General features: G+C 37.5%; 1 pseudogene; it reads right to left on the bottom strand.

The window, feature by feature from the left end:
• LOC125365025 overlaps positions 1–7,496 on the bottom strand; it is a 43,104-nt pseudogene extending 35,608 nt beyond the window's left edge.
• Positions 7,497–7,798: the final 302 nt, after the last annotated feature.

A 7,798-nucleotide genomic window follows, 5' to 3' on the forward strand; every position in this document is an offset into this window, starting at 1 on the left:
GCAGGAATACCTATGTTTCAAAAAAAATTTTCAGAGAGTATTCTTGCTTTTGACAAAGTTTAATGAATATTCACAGATTTATCTACAGATTTATCTGTCATATGTTAATTCTGCATGCCAATGTTTTTTCTGATGACACTTCCATAGTAAATATTATAAACATCTTCATAGTTACTAGGTTGCTAAAACTGAGAATGTAAAAACACAAGCATTCCTCCAGGTTCTTTACTCTTTGCTGTATTTTAAATCCTACTCTTACTTTGTACAAAAGTATAAGAATCTGTTCATCTAAGGCAGGAATTTTTTTGAAAAGCAGTTAATCCTATATCAGTATGGAGAACTCTATGAAGTTAAATGTGATGATAATACATGCATATATATATATATATGTTAGTGTCTTGTTTGACGTTTTAGTGGCTTTTGTCTGAGGTATTTTGATCTTTCATATTTCAGAATTTTTATCTTCTAAAAATTGAAGGAGAGATTAGCTAAATAATATTAAAAATGAAAATAATATGAAATGAAGCAAAATTACCTGATTATTTTTCTATTTTAAAATTGGAATATACTTCCTAATGTTTGAGTAAAATTTGAAATGAATATTTTAAAACACATTCCAACTCAGGGAAAAATGTATAAATCACTTAAATTTATGTAGCCACATATGCTGAAATAAAACAACACAATTTAAATCAAGTGGAACTATTCTGTGTTTTTTGTTTATTTGTTAAAATGCATGACTACTTAGTAGCAAGACTAGGGCTACATTCATGGGCAAGCCTGCTAGAATGAAGAAAATCTATTTTCAATTGTGATCATCAAAAAAAATATGTGATAGAGTACTAGGACAATATTAAATCATTGCTTTTATCTAAACAAAGTATAGACATATTTTAAAGTGCTAAATGGTATATCAAGACTATTCCCAAGCTGCCCACTGTCAAGTCTTAATCTTGAAAATCTTCTGCCTCTAGCTACTCTTATGATGCATTCTGATTCTTAATTCTTTATTCTAAACAATATTTGTGACTCTTATCTTTTCTGTTTAGATGCCATTTTCTATTTCCTATAATAGAAGTTGATTATCTTAATTTGTTATAGCTTTTTTTCTATCAAAAGCATATTCCCAGTAACCATCTGTATCACAGCATATTCTCGGGCTCTCAGCCTTCTCTCCGCCTCTCCATGTCATATTTCCCACATACAAAGTACAACTTGCATACTATGCATGTGGTGCAAAGAAACTATGCGGTATGCTGTAGGTTGTATACACAGTCACATTACATTCCCTGAACGCCTCTTGTTGCTCTTTAATTTTTAATTCCTCAGAGAGTTAATATCAACTTCTTCAAACACTATGACATGGTTGTGATCACTCCTACAGTGTCTTTTATGCTCAGTATTTGATCATTTCTTTCTATATTCTTACACATAATCCAGTCAAATATCTTAGCTGGCTCTGTATGTCTCAGAATTTAAATGAACCCATAGAATACCTTTCCTGGTAAAAGTGCTTTGTATACCCAGAGCTTTTAGTCACACCAGAATTTAGGCTGACTGTGAAACCTGGTAAAGGATGTTAGCCATGACTTATTAACTTCACATATCAATAACTAGTGGGGATGAAACTAAATATTGTCAGCCTTATGGGTACTCTAGGCACTTGTGAGTAATTCTTACTAAAAGTCCATGATATCAAGATTCAGACAGGCTCCTCGTTAGAAATATTCCATACAGGATGTCACATATCATTGCTTGAATGATTAAACGCTGTCCACTGAGAGATAAAATTGATATCTTGTGTCTTGTCTCTCTTGGAATGTGTCCTCTGCACCTTATACTTGAATCTGTAGCTATCTGACATAATAAGGCATAATTAATAGTATTAGACTATAAAATTCTGAGTGTTCTAGAAGAACATTGGATGGAAGAGTGGCATTCTGGATGTGCAACACATATTTTGACAAAATATTATTCAGAGGGACCATCCAAAAAGGGCTGAAAATCTGTTTAAATAATGTTTAAAATAATAATAAAAGGGCTAGCAGTGTGGCTTAGTGGTAGAGACCTTACCTAGCAAGCCTGGGTTCAATTCATCAGCATTACATAAACAGAAAAAGCCAGAAGTGACACTGTGGCTCAAGTGGTAGAATGCTAGCCTTGAGCAAAAAGAAGTCAAGGAGAGTGCTCAGGCCCTGAGTCCAAGCCCCAGGAGTGACAACAACAACAACAACAATAATAATAAATACTAAAGTAACCAGGGACATTATGCAAAACCCTAAGCTTATAAAACCACTGAACTAGAATACTTATTCACCAGCAATTTCTAGAGATGGATTGTGCAGTATCCCTGCTTCCTATCTTATTGGCTAAATCTAGTCGATTTAACTAATTGTCGTCAACAACAATAACAAAGCAAATCAGAAAGATGAACAGCGATTGCAATTATGATGAAAATGCAATATGTGCATGTTTGGAAATATATCACAATGATACTCTTTTGAACGATTAATATACACTAAAATGTATATACAGCCAGGTGCCAGTGGCTCACACCTGTAATCCTAGATATTCAGGAGACTGAGATCTGAAGATCACAGCCCACACAGAAATGTCTGGGAGATTCTTATTTCCAATAAACTACAAAGAAACCAAAAAGAGATAGAGTGCTAGCCTTGATCAAAAGAAGCTCATAGGAAGTTCCTAGGCCCAGAGTTCAAGCCCCAATTCTCCCAAAAATAGTATGTACAAACCACTTCACATGTATGCATGAAAAGGTCACAATAAACGCAATGTTTTACAACTAATTTATTTTAATAAAACTAATGTCACAAAATAGTACTATGTGCTAATAAAACAAAAATTGTGTGATAAAAACACAACGTGTACATGCTAATAAAAATGTTATGAAATAAAAACCTACTCTAATTGTTGATATGAGGTCTGAGACACCTTGGAACATAGTAGATAAGTTAGTAACTTAGCTCAGGTCATCTGTGCCCTGTGTCATGCTTTTCTAATCAATGGTTCAGTGAACTTTGACAGTACAAACTGTCAGCATATTTGATTTCAGTATGTACAATAGTTATACCAATTGGGTCAACTTCATGATTTATAGGCATCATATAATTTAATGCATGTGACATGCTTTACTAGTGCCAAGTAAGGGCTCAATGAATGCTTTTATGACCTCCTAGAATTCATTAGCAGACATAGAGAATGCAAGGACATTCTTTTTTTAATAAGAGAAAAAGTAACATAAGAGAAAGCATTTCCCTTCCCCAAAACAAGGCATGTTATTTTACTTGGTGAATGTGAAGACCTTTCAGAAGGTTCAGTGCTAATCTTTCTATACTTCTTATTGGTCATCTATAAATCAAAAGCTCTTGAAAATCTTCCATTAGGTTCAGTAGTTTGCTACAACAGGAAAAGCAATGTATTTATGGTTAGTGGTTTGTCACAGAATATGTGACAAATAATGTGAATAAACAAACACTCAGGTGAAGAAGCACATTAGGTAGGCACCATTTCTATTCCAGGGAGTTTGGGTTTTTTAAGCCCCAATCTCCAAGGATTTTAGAGCCTTGTGTTGGTAGAATGTTGACCACCAGTGTGATGTTTTTTAGCTCAGTCCCCAGCAGCAAGCCTCTCCTGAGAGATCTTGCTGTGGCTCCAAAAGTTTCCAACCATTATGTATACCTTGACATTTTTTTTGGAGAAAGGCTCCACTTGATGAATATCTACAGTCCTCCCTGCATAGACAGTGGGAAAGGTCAAGAATTTAGAAGCTCTTGTATCAGGAACCTAGGACTATGCCTAAGCATTTTGGTGAGAGATCATTCTTCCACTCCTATTACTGAGGAAATGACTAGTCTTCAGGAGCTTTGTGCTAAAGTGCTATATTTCTAATCATATCATAATCTCACAGCCTAAGAGAGAAAGACTAAACAAAGATATTCTATTCTTAAAAGGATGGGTACTGCTTCTCCACACCATGAACTAAGGGTCTTCTTTTTGAGTAAATTTTATTAGGATGTGGCCCCTATCAACAATTTACAAGTTTCTATTATCGATGTCTGATTTCTCATCATGCTGTTTCATTTAAACCACAAATTCTGTAAATTACATTATTTACATAAATCTCACTTGCATCTGTATTAGCAGAATTGAGGTCACCACTTTCCTTCCTAAGCAATAGATATTTCTATTAGATATTTCTAAGATATTTCTATTGCTTAGGAAGGAAAGATATCTTAACATTCATTTTTGGTAAATTTATTAAAAACAGAACAAACAAAAACAACTATGTACTGGTGGCACATTCCTGCATTCTTGAGTACTAGGAAGCTGAGATCTGAGGATCTCAGTTCAAAGCTCTCCAGGTCAGGAGAGTTTGTGCGACTCCTAGCACCAATAACCTAATCAAAAAGCCAGAAGTGGAGCCCTGGCTGAAGTGGTACAGCACTAACCTTGACCAAAAACCTCAGTGCCACAACTCCATTTTCAGCTTTTTTTTTCTGAATAATTATTTATTTGTTGTCAAAGTGATGGACAGAGGGGTTACAGTTTCATAGGTAAGGCACATGACTCGTTTGGTCGTTACATGGAAAGTATCTCAAGGACTTCCCTGACTGGGCTAGCTTTGAACAATGATCTTCAGACCCAGGCTCCTGAGCGTCTCGGTGTGAGCCACCATCAGCTGTCTTGAGATGGTCAGACTCCTGGGTTTGAGAGAATGTGTGATATTCCTTCCTGGTCGCTCAAGGTGGAAAGGAGGCCTGGAGCACTAGTTGATGAGGAGTCAAAGAGAAGCACGAAGGCACCTGGGGAGGAATTGGGGAGGAGAGCTATGCTGAATGCCCTGGGAAATACAGGATGTCAGATGCATAGAAAACTCCCCCAGATTTGGGGGACGTTTGTGAAAGGAATTGGAACTACTTGTCATAGCGTCCTGAGTTTGGTGGTTTGAGACATTATGCTGTGAATAAAGAAATGGACAGATAATTCTTGAGCGCCATATACCAGGCATTTTGGTCTGAATAATTCAGATCACAGATGTTCCATTCTTAAAATCACACTTTCATTCTAGGATTTATCAATATCCTACCTCTGGGTCTGTCAAGCAAATCTCCTAGATTCACGAGTGCTGACAGTGAAACGAGAGGCTTGATGCCAAGTTAAGACTGAGTAAGACTGAGCTGATAGCCAAGGAAATTTTTCTTGCAACCAGAGCTGCGGCTTCATCTTACACTGAGATCATTATAGTCTCGTCTCTCTTATTCCAAGAAATAAGAAATCTCCTTTGATGAAATACAACTTGTTTGGATCCAGAAGTGTTTAGGAGGAATTAAATTTCTTTCCAGTAATGCACGCAATTTTTCAGTTATCATTTCCTACTTCTTATCCACCTACATATCCTGGGATTTGTTTCCACTTAGAAAAAGAAAACCAATCTGAGAATAGTTCCGATCATGAACCTAGTAAAATATACATATGCATTTATTTAATTATACACATTTAATTAAACATAGCAACTTTATATTAATTTTGAATTAGTAGGGAAGTATTCCCTTTTGAATTAATTGTTTGAGACACAGGAAATATTAGACTCATTTGGAGCATACTGGAAAAGGATTGTCATAGTAAGAAATTTCTAGTGTCTCTGTGGGTAGCCTACTTGAACTTCAGCCTCATGTTCCTTCTGTCTTTACCTCCTCTCTTTGACCTACATGCATTGCCACCAAGCCTGAATTACGAATCCACACAGATTATTCCCTAGAGATGTAGTTCCTGGATATTGCATTGTACTGAACATACTGAAAGAGAAGTTCTGCCATGCTTGGTATGCAAGAGGAGATCGATGTCTTGAAGAAAACTCCTTGGAGAAGGCTGTCTGGGTTGCATCTGAGCGGGTGTTGATGCAGAAGTCAGAGGATGAGTCTCTGGCTAGAGAGCAGATACTGGGAAGATGGGAGAGAGCACACTACTGTAAGGTTGGTGGAAGAAACTGTCCATGCCTGGGTTCTGGGTACACAATGCTGTTTCATGGAGAAATGGCAAGTATGTCTTCAAGCTCTCATGATCTGAAGTCACGTGGATCTGAAACAGAAGAGTTTTGGTTTGGTATTTTCGCATTCTTTTGTTCTAATGAGTCGTTGCAATTCCTTTCTCACCTTCTGGATCATCTTTATGTGAGTGAAGACCCAGAAGGACTGCAGCCAGCTGTCTTCACTTAGTCCTTTGCTTCCTTTTGTACAAAAAGTCATGGTTCAGACAGTCCAGGGAAATATCAGCATCATGGTTGTTTACATAAGATCTATGGATTGCAGTATGAATTAAAACTGACAACATTCTAAAAGCTATCTTTAAATACATTTCTAAAATTAAGTCAGTAATAGCAAAATGTATTATTATGAGAAGCTATTATGTTTCTAAAACAAATGAGAAAGATGGAAATAGTTTGCTTTTGCAAATCTCACATATTTTTCAAATATCTTTAATGTATGACTTTAATAGGATAGAGTGAAATTCTCATTTCTGTTTCTTATTTGAAAGTTGAAATGTGTTTTTTTTCTTGAAGTATAAGAAGAAACATTGACCGCATACAGACAGAGAGTTGCCAATGTTATTATGTGAATAGCCTTTGCTGATTATTGTGCATATTCTTTAGTAAAACTAGTGCAAAAATTGACAACAAAAGTTTTCAAAAGATTAGCTGCAATGTGAAGATTTAAAGGATAGGAACAAAGTCTTTGTACTCTGCTACATTGTATGCTTTCCCATTGTATTGTTTGGAAACATGTATTGGCATTGGCCACTCAAAGTATTCATTCCATCACATCCAGCAATATGAAAAAAATCGCATGTGTTAACGTCACCATCTATCTGAGAACAACCTTCAAATGCTGAAAAGCTCTCAAATTAATGAAAGTGGAAGCTATTCCTAAATTCTAATTTTTGGTTGAAAGCTCAAATTTTATCACCGGATACAAACACTGTCAGTTTTCTTTGAAATGACAGTCCAATCCTTCACATTTAAGGAACTGCCTGCCAAGTACCCAAATTTGAACAACCATCGTGTGTCTGCCAGTCCTTTATTTTGGAAGTAAAAAGCAAAATAAATAAATAAAGCTTACCATGAGAAAACTAAAGCGCTCTGGGTGGCCCCTTCTAGGAGCTAAGACCCCAACCCCAAAGACTGCTCTAGGTCTGATCACTCCCAAGGACTTCAGGGCCCACTCTGGTGCTTTGGATGATATCTTCCCTCCCAACACTTCTTGTGCTGGTTCTCCCCTCCCGTTCCCCTGACAAGCGCCCTGCTCACCCCCTTTGCGCTGTTTCTCTCTACCCCTCGTCTGCTTCGCTCTGGCCTTTGTGCTGGTTCTCTGCCACACTCTGCTACTTTCACTTCCACCAGTCTTCTTGCCTCCTTTCCTATGCACCTTGGGCTTCTGGGGGGACCAGTATCCTGGGATCCTTGAGGGAACCCCACTCATCTGCTCCCCGGTCTGTTATCTATCTGCTCGTCCTGGACATGTTTAACACGGACATTTTTCTCAGCTGCTTCTTTGTCTTTTCCCAGAGCCTCTGAAAAGATAGCATTGGAAAACTTTCTCCATCTGCTCAATTTTATGACTAAAGGACTTCGGGGTGCTCCTTGCCCAACCTTTGAAATGGCTGCTGTCCTGCCCCTCCTGCCTCATGGAGACACCCCAAGCTGGGTGGCACCTTTCCTGTCCCAGTCCTGTTGCCCACTCTCGCCTGTACCTCCACACTTCTGCCCTTGCCCCTGGCACAG

The sequence above is a fragment of the Perognathus longimembris genome, chromosome 16 (genome assembly GCF_023159225.1).
Source record: "Perognathus longimembris pacificus isolate PPM17 chromosome 16, ASM2315922v1, whole genome shotgun sequence".
Classification (NCBI taxonomy): Eukaryota; Metazoa; Chordata; class Mammalia; order Rodentia; family Heteromyidae; genus Perognathus; species Perognathus longimembris.